Source organism: Limanda limanda, chromosome 10, assembly GCF_963576545.1.
Source record: "Limanda limanda chromosome 10, fLimLim1.1, whole genome shotgun sequence".
NCBI lineage: Eukaryota > Metazoa > Chordata > Actinopteri > Pleuronectiformes > Pleuronectidae > Limanda > Limanda limanda.
In genome coordinates this window covers 27,999,925-28,012,432 of record NC_083645.1, presented here as the reverse complement: position 1 = coordinate 28,012,432, position 12,508 = coordinate 27,999,925, and positions in this window count along the sequence as shown.

The window sequence follows — 12,508 nt, the reverse complement described above, 5'->3', positions numbered from 1 at the left end:
CCAGGCAGCTCCATCTCCGTCCCTTTTAAAATGATAGTGTCTTTTCTTCGTGGAAAATGTTTCCTGTGGCCTGAAGGTTCTCACCCCTCCCCCCCCCCCCCTCTGAAGGGTCTCTGCCCCCCCCCCCATCTGGAGGTTCTCTGTGTACTTTTCCTACACTGAGTTGTGAGAGTCTCAGCCGCTGACCTCATCGAGCAGAGCGCTGCTGCTGGAGGTCAGAGGTCAGTCAGAGTTTCACTTCTTCTCCTTTATTTTGTTTATTTTGCACGTTAGAGTTGAGTGTTAGAGAGTGACATCATCGAGCCCCTCCCCCACCGGGAGCAGTCATGTAATCTGGAGGTTTGATCTGGATCCGGTGAAACACTCGTTATAATGGATCAGTAATTAGGTTCCAGAGAGATGACTCAGCGTTTCTGACTCTTTAACGACCGCTCGTCTCATTCACGTGTTCGACAGGAAGAGGAAAACAGCGTTGAGTGATGTCATGTGATCGAGTCCGACGACCAATCACAGCTTCTCTCTGTTCATATCAAACTGTCCAACTCTTCAAAGCATCTGAGGCTGTTAACTGTGATCCGGTCCCTGAAGGCATCACGATGCATCGAGGTTCCTGTGGTTAAACTCAGTTCCTCCTGAAGCCCCACCCCCCCTCAGATCGCCACTTCCCCCCCGAGGACGCTCTCCTGCACGCCGCCATCTGCACGGACGTCGAACACTTCACTCCGCTGCATGAGAGCGCTGCAAGAGAAGAAGAAGAGGGGGGAGGAGCCACTGGGGAGGCCGCTGCCCGACAACGCCATCGCCAGCAGAGATGCCTTCTGGGAATTATTTCTCATCGTTCCTTAAAACGCACGCCGGAGCCATCTGCCGCCGCCGGCTCGATGAGGGAGGCGTCTGTCATGTGACGCCACTCAACCACCGTTTGTGACAGAAAGCGCTGGTGCTCACCCGGTGTGATGCATTGTGGGAAGTTTATAGCAACAGACTGCGTTTACAGGGAATCAGTTCACGTTCACCAACGCCATTCAGGGGTTTGAGCTGTGTGTGTGTGTGTGTGTGTGTGTGTGTGTGTGTGAGTGTGAGTGTGTGTGTCTGCGTATGTGTGTGTGTGTGTGTGTGTGTGTGTGTGTGTGTGTGTGTGTGTGTGTGTGTGTGTTTGTGTGTGTGTGTGTGTGTGTGTGTGTGTGTTGTTTACCTAAACCCTTCAAAAAACAGCTAGCGTGCAGAGAGAGGTAAATAGTAAAGAAGAGGTAATTGTACACGAGGGGACGTGTGTGTCTGTTTGTGTTGATCTGTTTGTGTTGATCTGTGTGTGTGTGTGTGTGTGTGTGTGTGTGTGTGTTGATCTGTGTGCAGTCGGGTGTCGAGCGCTGAAGGTTTGATTTCACTGCAGAGTTTGAACAGGTGTCAAAAAAAAGTCTGTAATTAGAAAACAAACAAACAAACAAACAGAAACGCAGGAGCGAGTGACGGCTGAGGAGGAAGTGGGCGTCGAGCAGGGACGAGCGTCATCACATGACTACACACCGACACAACAACACAACAACACGACAACACAACGACGTGTGCGCTGATTTGGGTAGAAAGTGAAAACTGGAGGGATTTAGTTTGTATTTGATCGTCAAGGTTTATGAAGTAAAGACTCATCTTCGTATTCAGTCAGAACCTCAGCAGCGAGGATGAGGCCGAGGACATTAAATCACTTTGTGTGCAAAACTGGATTTTTATGACCAGATGATTGTGTAACAGGAAAAGTTCAACAGGTCAAAACAAATTATTCCAGAGGGTCAACAGCAGATCACTTCCTGATATGAAACTTCGTACTACCAAAATTCCTCCAGAACAAGACGTGTAGACATTAGACTGGGTGAGAATTCAGAACATTAGAGTTATGGGTTATTAAAGAGGCAGAGTGTCAGAGACATTTAGAAAGACAGGAGTGCAATTCATGATCCAAAAAAATGACTTTGATTAGTGAACATTTCTTTCATAAAAAGTGATCAGGTATGAAGTGTTACGATGTTAAATGTCTTGAGCCCAAAACATCTGCTTTCCCAGTCGTGGAGATTCTGTTTAATGCTCGGGTGTAAATTCATCTCTCTGTTCCCAGAACCTTCATTGTAGAAGTTACACATATCTATGGTCTGACCTGGTTTTGTAAAGAGTTACACAAGCACATGGTCCATCTAGTCTTTATATATATCTATGCTTCCCATGGTCCATCATGTCTGGCCTTTCCCGTTTAGACGAAGATCCTTGAAGAGCAGAAGAGTCTCCTCACGATGAGTTGTGTAGCTGTCGTCCTCGGACCCGGCTCCTTACGGGACAGAACAAACATCCATGTGTCTTTTGCATTAGTTTGTCGTCCTGGTTTCCATGACAGCGAGCGCTTTGTGTGTTTGTGTGTTTCTGTGACTTGATGTTTTTCTTGAGCTGTGTGTGTAAACAACCTGCAGCCGGGGGACAGCACCTTCACACTCTGACATTTATTATCTCTGCAGGAGCTGCCAGAGTCGACAGCACACAGAGTACTGCAGGTTGACCTGTGTGTGTGTGTGTGTGTGTGTGTGTCTGTGTGTGTCTGTGTGTGTGTGTGTGTGTGTGTGTGAGTCTGTGTCTCTGTGTGTGTGTCTGTGTGTTGCCAAATGATCTGTCTGAGAACGAGCAAAATAACAAACAAAGTTAAATCAGCCCAGATTCTTCCAGAAATAACCTCAAAGTGCTCCTGTGCGCCCGCTCGGCCCCGCCCCCTCCGCCCCCCCCCCCCGTGACCACCCGCGCTAACTGGGGCAGCGAGGTTTGGCAAAAACTAATAGTGCATCATTTTTAATTGCCCCGGCATGCAATCTCCTGACAGATGCCATCACTGCTAATTAGTAACTGACAGCATCATCAGGTCCTGGCCGGGTTCGGGGGGGCCGGTCCTGAACGCCGCTGCCAAATTGAAGTGTTGTGAACTAACGAGCACGTGGAGGCGCCAATTAAAAGAGGAAGAATGGCTGGCGCTCGGAGGCTCCGTCCCCGAGGCTTCACATGAAAGCCCGACGCCGCTGCACGCCACGCTGCTGGAAGGGGGAGGGGCTCCGGGATGAGAGGCGACAAGGGGTCTGCGGCTTCTCGCTCAGAAACATCTCAACACTAATTGGTTTGTAGGAAGCGTTCGTCTGAGCCGGGGCCGCCGACCGCACGCCACCTCGCAGGTGAGGGAGGAGGACGTCTTTATTACCCCCCCGACAGAACCCAGAAATGGTCTCGTCGCCATGACAGTAAACACACGCAGGCGAGGTCGTGGTTCAGCCGATTCAATTAAACGTCCTCGTTCTCTCCGTGTTCCACGAGTTTATAAATCTGTTCGGTGGCGAGTGAAGTGGTTTTCATGTCGTGAAAACAAAACCCATCAGTCACGTGACCACAGCTCGGACGCCATCGCCCCACTCGCTGGAACACAGCGTCCCACTGGATATTACCCATGATCCTCTGCTTCCTGACCCTGAAGAGCTGCAGCTGGAACAAATCCACCAAACTGTTCAGAATCCTTCATGTTTCAACAGTTTCCTGCTGAATCTTGGAGATAAACTCTGGTTGTTAACAGAGGTGTAAAGTAACGAATTACATTTACTCACGTTACTGTAATTGAGAAGTTTTTGTGTAGCCTACTTTGTAATTTTTTGAGTAGTTTTTAAAATGGGTAATTTTAATTTTACTTAAGTAGATTTTGACTGAAGTATTGTACTTCGCTACATTGGAAATTACGTCCGTTACTGCGTAAAAAAAAAACATAGTTCAAGGCGCAAGACAATTCTCGCTGCAGTGGTAGACAGTGTTGTGCGTAGGGATCTTTTCCGTATTTTTAAAAGCCGCCGAAGTGCCTTTTCAAAATAAAAGTAACCATTTCAAAATAAATGTATCAAAACTTTGATTTGTTGTGCCTTTTGTTTGCAGGGTATGAATAAATAAACAGGCTAAATTAGCAATAATAAAACAAAATAAAAAAACATTTATTTTAGTAATTGATACATATGAAGTACAGTTTAAGGCAAGGGGTAGTGATGGATAAAGTTCTTTAAAAAACAAGTCTTTCATTCTCTCTTTCCACCTTAAAACTAAGAAATGAACTGAACTATGAAGTAGTTCGGGAATTTACATGGTGAACTATGAACGTGAACTATTCATGTTTACTTGTATGAACTGAACTAGTTCATGAGGTGTGAACTTGCACAACACTGATGGTAGGTGCTGCATCGAGTGGATGAAGGAGTCGATGTAGCTGTCATGTGGTTCATGTCTTGACATGTCCTCCAAAAAGTTCATAAATGTTGTGTTGACATGTTAAATGTTTAATGTTTGACATGTTTAATGTCATCGCACAAAAATAACTGTTTTTGGATTGGATTTATGACCCATTGTCCTCAGCAGAGTCACAGAGAACAGACGCTCAGGGAGAGAAGGAGGAAACTTCCTCTTGTTCAGACTCAAGTTACATCGAGAAGAAACCGAGAGTTGGAACAAGTGTAAACATCAGAAATACTTCAATGATCTTCTCGGGAAATTGTATTTTGTTAAAGATGCTACAGACAAGAATGGAAATATATATATATAGACTGACCGAGACAATTCAAATAAATATAAATACATCAGAGTACGATGTCGTTATCAAACCCTTTGGCTACGTAAGAATAACTATAGATAAAATATGTTCCTGTATCTGTATATATATTCTCCGTATGTGATTTATGTATGTATTTCAGTGAGGTGTTTAAGTGTTAACTGTATAAGCTACTGGATGATCTAAAATTCCCTCTGGATTAATAAAGTATCATTCTATCTATGTTGTTAGGAAACAAACATAAATGCTTCACCAGATTCACTTCCTGGGTTCTTGGGAACCGACCAGCTCTGGAACCAGTGGCCGACCCGCTCGACCACCTGAGCCACCGCCGCCTGGATTCACTTGATCCAATGTTTGTGTCAAAAACATTGATTAATGCGTCTTTAACGTGTGAATTATTTCCCAATAAGAGCTCAGCCCCCCCCCCCTGCACACACCTGAGTCATTAATAACTCTGCTCCTGTGACGCCCTCTGGTCTCATAAACATCCAGCGCTGCAGCGTTTCTTGTTCTCGCTGCTTTTTACGACACCGTTTTAATCACCGTGCTGTTTCATCCCGGTGCAAACAGTCTGAACCGAGTGGAACACGACACGCGGCTGAACGCAGCACGGAGCCTCTCACAGAGAGCTTTACATCTGAGGGGAAATACACGACTTCAGCCATAAAATCATCCCTCACTCCTCTCAGCCGCAGCCATTAGCGCTAATCAGCTCTTAGCTTCCCATCACGGCCGCGGCTAACTGCCCCCCCCCCCTGCCCCGGCGCTCACAACCAAAACAAACACCGGGAGAGAAAAGGCCTGGAAGTGGTGTGGCTGTCAGTGGGAGTCTGGTGCATGATGCATGAGGCCGGGACCGCCGTGCAGCTCGCCGCGACTCTAAATAATTAAGGAGGGAAAAATGAAAGCTTCAAACGTTGTCTTTGCAGCGATAGCATGACTCAGCGGCTAATCAATGCTAACAGGGAGCGTCGGGGGAGCAAACAGATCAATTCCCGTGATGGCGTAATGGAGACGAGACGGAGGACAGCGCTGAATCTGTCCAGGAAACAGAAGCTGAATCTGAAATGAATGACTCAAATGAAGATCCACGTGAACAGGAAGTTGGACTTGCAGCAACTCTGTAATTTTCCTTTGAAGAAATGACTGTTGTAAATTGTATGTTGTATATAAAAGTACATTGCGCTGTTGTTTTGAATGTTTATATATTTTGGCAATGATGTAATTTAATGTCCACGGAAATGTAATTTACGTAATGCGGACGCCATTTTTTTGTTTTCGCTCCGTGGATTTCAGCAGCATTTGATGTCAATTTATTCTATTTTGTAGACTTTTGTACGGAGAAAGTTTTTCACAGCAAACCTATGTTGGTCTCTGCAGGTATGTGGGTTTCCTTTCTGATTTAATAACTGTTTGCCCAGCAATGTGTTACTGTTGTGTGTAGTTTTTATGTAATTGATAAGGGTGTGTTTACTGTGTTTTATATACTGGAAGAAAAGTATAGAGTGTAGTTTTTCATCACTGAGGACTTTTGAACGGAGAAAAAGGAAGTTTTTCACAGCAAAGCTATGTTGGTTTCTTCAGTTTCTGAATAAAGAATCCAAAACCAAGTCCTGAGTCACGTGTCCACATCCGTTACACGGAGGCGTCTTCAGCTGGAGACCAACACGCAGATGTTCAGTCCTGTAGGACGGAGAAGAATCAGAATCCAGAGCGAGTTCCTCCTCTCTGATATCTGGTTGTAGACGTCAGACTCAAGCCTCGTGTCTCTGTAGTAGAAAATTAACTAAGCATGGTTGACAAACTATTTTGTATTTGGACAGTAAATGTTTGAAGCTTCTCAAGAGACTTTTATGACAAATGTTTGATGACTTGAGCTGTTTTATGGTTGGAACTGTTGAATACAGTGAGACCTTCTGCGACTTAATTACCCATCAAAGGAAGGAATGTTTGTCTTCTTATCACCTCAGGAAACACATGTGAATCAGTTGTTGTGTTAAGTTTCCTCTTCTTCCTCCACCTATGGAACCAGTCTGGATTGGCCCAGAGAGACAGAGCTAAAGCTTGCTATATAAGATCTGTGCATCTGACTGTTCTGCATCTTCACTCTGAGACCCTTGTGGTCTCCCTGTGTTGATCCTTTCTGCAGAAAGCTCCTTATTAAATACATTTAGATAACTTTGTTGTTTCCAGCCTCTTGTATCTCCAGATTTCCATCACATCTCCCAGCGACTGTGAGATAAAACCTCATTGTTGGTACCGGACTGGTTCCACTGGTTCCACTGGGATCGGTTGTTCCACCGGTTCTGAACCCCGAGCACCAATCACAGCGTCGCTCCGGTGTTTATCAGACTCCTCCTCCTCCGAGTCGTGACCCGAGCTGGATTCTACATTTGGCCTTTACATGATTTTTGCTCATGTGAGGCTCTTTACTAAATAATATGGAGCCATTGATTATTACTTTCAGAACCTTTCGTCAGTTAAACTTCTGATCTCCAATCAGATGTTTTATTTATGACTCGTGAGGCCGAGGAGCTGAAGGTCATCGTTGGATTCCAGCGCCGCCGCCGCACACGTGAGGCGTCGCTGGTGGTTCCTCAGCTGCTGGGGGGGGGGCGTTCACCAGCAGGTGGGCTGCTGTGCATCAGGGTCGACTGTTTACATCTCACACTAACACGTCTGCAGTGGAAACATCTGGATTCAGTCTGAGACCCATCATGTGAACTTGTAGATCTGAGGTGGACACGTTACTATGTTTTAGTTTTAATACAGATCATGTGACGTTCACTGGAAACTAAGGCCGATGAGTTAGAATCAATTACTCACACGAACTGGCATCGTTATTAATAAAGGTAATTAATGCTTTTGGTGGTTAAACAGGTTTTATTTGTAATTAGCGATTAAATGAAAAGAACAACGAACACAAGTTCAGCTTCGTCTGAAAGTGAGAATAACCAAACACAGATCACACTGAATTAAATAAGTGTTTAATGAGTCTCTGATTAATGATCCTATTATTTCATTCATTACTTTATATGGAATCCAGTTCACATTTGGATTTGTGTTTCCTAATAACAAGAGAAACACGTAGATTGCTGCTATTTTACTTAAGTTTGGTTTTAATTAGTTACTTGAGTATGTAAAAACTGGATTTGATGACTGACAGCTCAGACAGACCTGTGAGTGGTCAGACAGGTGAGTGGGCGGAGCCTCGATGGCTTCATGTTGGAGTCGTCCATCTTTGTTTAGTTCAAACATCAGAAGCCAGAAAGAAAAACCTTCAGCTGTAATAACTCAATGATCCTTGTGACATGAATATTAATCAATTATCCCCAGATTAACAAAGAGAAAATTAATCTCCTAGAAAAGGAATAACAAATGTGACTCACAGTTTAACATTTCTCTAAACATGTTCATCTCCACCCCCACCCCCCCCCCCCCCCCCGACAGGCTTCCTCCGGCGTGAGAAACTTCTTCTGAGCCGATCACCCGAGCGTCCGCCGAGCTTCGGCTCTTAACTCCTCCGACAGCGGCGTCGTAGGGATTCCTCCTAGAGGTGAATCCTCCCCCCCCACACCCACACCCCCGCCCGGCGTCTGACTCCAGAACCATCTGAGAGTTCAGAGCGAAGCCGGGGAGGAGGGGGGGGGGGGAGAATCTGAGGCGTGAGGTGTTTGTTTGACAGGAACACGTCTCTATAGGCCGGCGCCTTTCCAATCTAAGAGGCCCTTAAGCTGGGAGCAGCAGCTTAACATGATTCTCTATAAAGGGGGGGGGGGGGGGCACTCGCCTTTCTTTCCATCGCCCCCCCCCCTGCTCTCCGTGCTGCGTTCAGAACCTGTCGACCCTTCAAGGACGCTTTGCTGCAAGTGTTTCATCATTTGGTTGAATTTTAATTATTTTCCAGGCTTGTTAAGTCCCGCAGCGGTGGGGGGGGTGGGGGGGGGGAGCGATCGCTGTGAAGGGAAAGGAAGTGAAGTGACAAAAGGTATGAAGGGAAGTCCAGAGGGACGGAGCGGGATGACAAAATATTTCATTAGCCTCTGAAATGTTTGCTCACTCAAACATGGCGACTGGGGGGGTGGGGGGTGGGGGGGGGACTCGTCTCTGCTGTCGTTTGCAGGACAAAACTTATTATCTTTAATTAGTTGAATCCGCGCCTGGTGATAGAGGAACACACCGGCGTTTAATTAACCATATAGCTCAAATCACATCGATTCTGACGTCAAGGTTTTAAACTCGTTTTGTTCATTTAGAAGAAAACTGGCAGAAAAACTCAAAACAAGAAACAAGACAATTACTGGGTTTTTAATGAATCTCACATAATTGAAAAGTGGTTAATTCCTCAGAACATTGGACGAAGGCTGATCCAGGTTTCAATAAACAGGATCTATGATGATTCTATGATGATTCTATGATGATTCTATGCTGATTCTATGATGATTCTATGTTGAAGCTATGATGATTCTATGATGATAAAATTATGATTCTATGATGATTCAATGATGGTTCTATGATGATTCTATGATGAGTCTATGATGATTAAATGATTATTCGATAGTGATTTTATGATGATTCTATGATGATTCTATGATGATTCTATGATGATTCTCTGATGATTCTATGATGATTCTATAATGAGTCTATGATGATTCTCTGATGATTCTATGATGATTCTATGTTGATTCTATGATGATTTTATAATGAGTCTATGTTGATTCTATAATGAGTCTATGATGATTATCTGATGATTCTATGATGATTCTATGATGATTCTATGATGATTCTATAATGAGTCTATGATGATTCTCTGATGATTCTATGATGATTCTATGATGATTCTATGATGATTCTATGATGATTCTATGTTGAAGCTATGATGATTCTATGATGATTCAATGATGGTTCTATGATAATTCTATGATGAGTCTATGATGATTAAATGATTATTCGATAGTGATTTTATGATGATTCTATGATGATTTTCTGATGATTCTATGATGATTCTATGATGAGTCTATAATGATTCTCTGATGAATATCTGGTGATTGTATAATTATTCTATGATGATTCTATCATGTTCTATGATGATTCTATGATGATTCTCTGATGATTCTATGATGATTCTCTGATGATTCAATGATGATTCTATGATGATTCAATGATGAGTCCATGATGATAATATGATGATTCTATGAGTCTATGATGATTCTATGAGGATTCTATGATGAGTCTATGATGATTCTATGAGGATTCTATGATGAGTCTATGAAGATTCTCTGATGATTCTCTGATGAGTCTATGATGATTCTATTAGGATTCTATGATGATTCTATGATGATTCTATGATGATTCTATGATGAGTCTATGATGAGTCTATGATACTTCTATGATGTTTCTATGTTGAATCTATGATGATGATATAATGATTCTATGATGATTCTCTGATGATTCTATGATGAGTCTATTATGATTCTATGATGATTATTGATGATTCGATGATGATTCTATTTCGAGTCTATGTTGATTCTATGATGATTTTATAATGAGTCTATGATGATTCAATGATGAGTCTATGTTGATTCTATGATGATTCTCTGATGATTCTCTGATGATTCTATGAGGATTCTCTGATGATCCCATGATACTTCTATGATGATTCTATGATGATTCTATGATGATTCTCTGATGATTCTATGATGATTCTATGATGATTCTTTGTTGAAGCTATGATGATTCTATGATGATTCTATGATGAAAAAATTATAATTCTATGATGATTCAATGATGGTTCTATGATAATTCTATGATGATTCTCTGATGATTATACGATGATTCTATGATGAGTCTATGATGAGTCTATAATGATTCTATGACGATTCTATGATACTACTATGATGTTTCTATGATGATTCTATGATGATTCTATGATACTTCTATGATGTTTCTATGATGATCAATGATGATTCTATGATGATTCTATGATGACTCTATGTTGATTCTATGAGGATTTTATAATGAGTCTATGATGATTCTATAATGAGTCTATGTTGATTATATGATGATTCTCTGATGATTCTGTGATGATTCTATGATGATTCTATGATGTTTCTATGTTGAAGCTATGATGATTCTATGATGATTCTCTGATGATTCTATGATGATTCTATGATGAGTCTATGATGAGTCTATAATGATTCTCTGATGATTCTCTGATGATTCTATGATGAGTCTATGATGAGTCTATAATGATTCTCTGATGAATCTCTGGTGACTATAATTATTCAATGATGATTCTATGATGATCAATGATGATTCTATGATGATTCTATGATGACTCTATGTTGATTCTATGATGATTCTATGATGATTTTATAATGAGTCTATGATGATTCTATAATGAGTCTATTATGATTCTATGATGATTATTGATGATTCTATGATGATTCTATTTTGAGTCTATGTTGATTCTATGATGATTTTATAATGAGTTAATGATGATTCAATGATGAGTCTATGTTGATTCTATGATGATTTTATAATGGGTCTATGATGATTCAATGATGAGTCTATGTTGATTCTATGATGATTCTCTGATGATAAAATTATAATTCTATTATGATTCAATGATGGTTCTATGATGATTCTATGATGATTCTATGATACTACTATGATGTTTCTATGATGATTCTATGATGATTCTATGATACTTCTATGATGTTTCTATGATGATTCTATGATGATTCTATAATGATTCTATGATGATCAATGATGATTCTATGATGATTCTATGATGACTCTATGTTGATTCTATAATGATTTTATAATGAGTCTATGATGATTCTATGATGATTCTATGTTGATTCTATGATGATTTTATAATGAGTCTATGATTATTCTATAATGAGTCTATGTTGAAGCTATGATGATGATATAATGATTCTCTGATGATTCTATTATGATTCTATGATGAGTCTATGATGAGTCTATAATGATTCTCTGATGAATCTCTGGTGATTCTATGATGAGCCTATGATGATTCTCTGATGATTCTATGATGATTCTATAATTATTCTATGATGATTCTATGATGATTCTATGATGATTCAATGATGATTCTATGATGATTCTATGATGATTCTATGATGATTCTATGATGAGTCTATTATGATTATATGATGATTATTGATGATTCTATGATGATTCTATTTTGAGTCTATGTTGATTCTATGATGATTTTATAATGAGTCAATGATGATTAAATGATGAGTCTATGTTGATTCTATGATGATTTTATAATGAGTCTATGATGATTCAATGATGAGTCTATGTTGATTCTATGATGATTCTCTGAGGATTCTCTGATGATTCTGTGATGATTCTCTGATGATTCCATGATAATTCTATGATGATTCTATGATGATTCTATGATTATTGTATGATGATTCTCTGATGAATATATGTTGTAGCTAGGATGATTCTTTGTTGAAGCTATGATGATTCTATGATGATTCTATGATGATAAAATTATAATTCTATGATGATTCAATGATGGTTCTATGATGATTCTATGATGATTCTATGATACTACTATGATGTTTCTATGATGATTCTATGATGATTCTATGATACTTCTATGATGTTTCTATGATGATTCTATGATGATTCTATAATGATTCTATGATGATCAATGATGATTCTATGATGATTTTATGATGACTCTATGTTGATTCTATGATGATTTTATAATGAGTCTATGATGATTCTATAATGAGTCTATGTTGATTCTATGATGATTCTATGATGATTCTATGATGATTCTATGTTGAAGCTATGATGATTTTATGATGATTCTAGGATGATTCTATGATGATTCTATGATGATTCCATGATGATTCT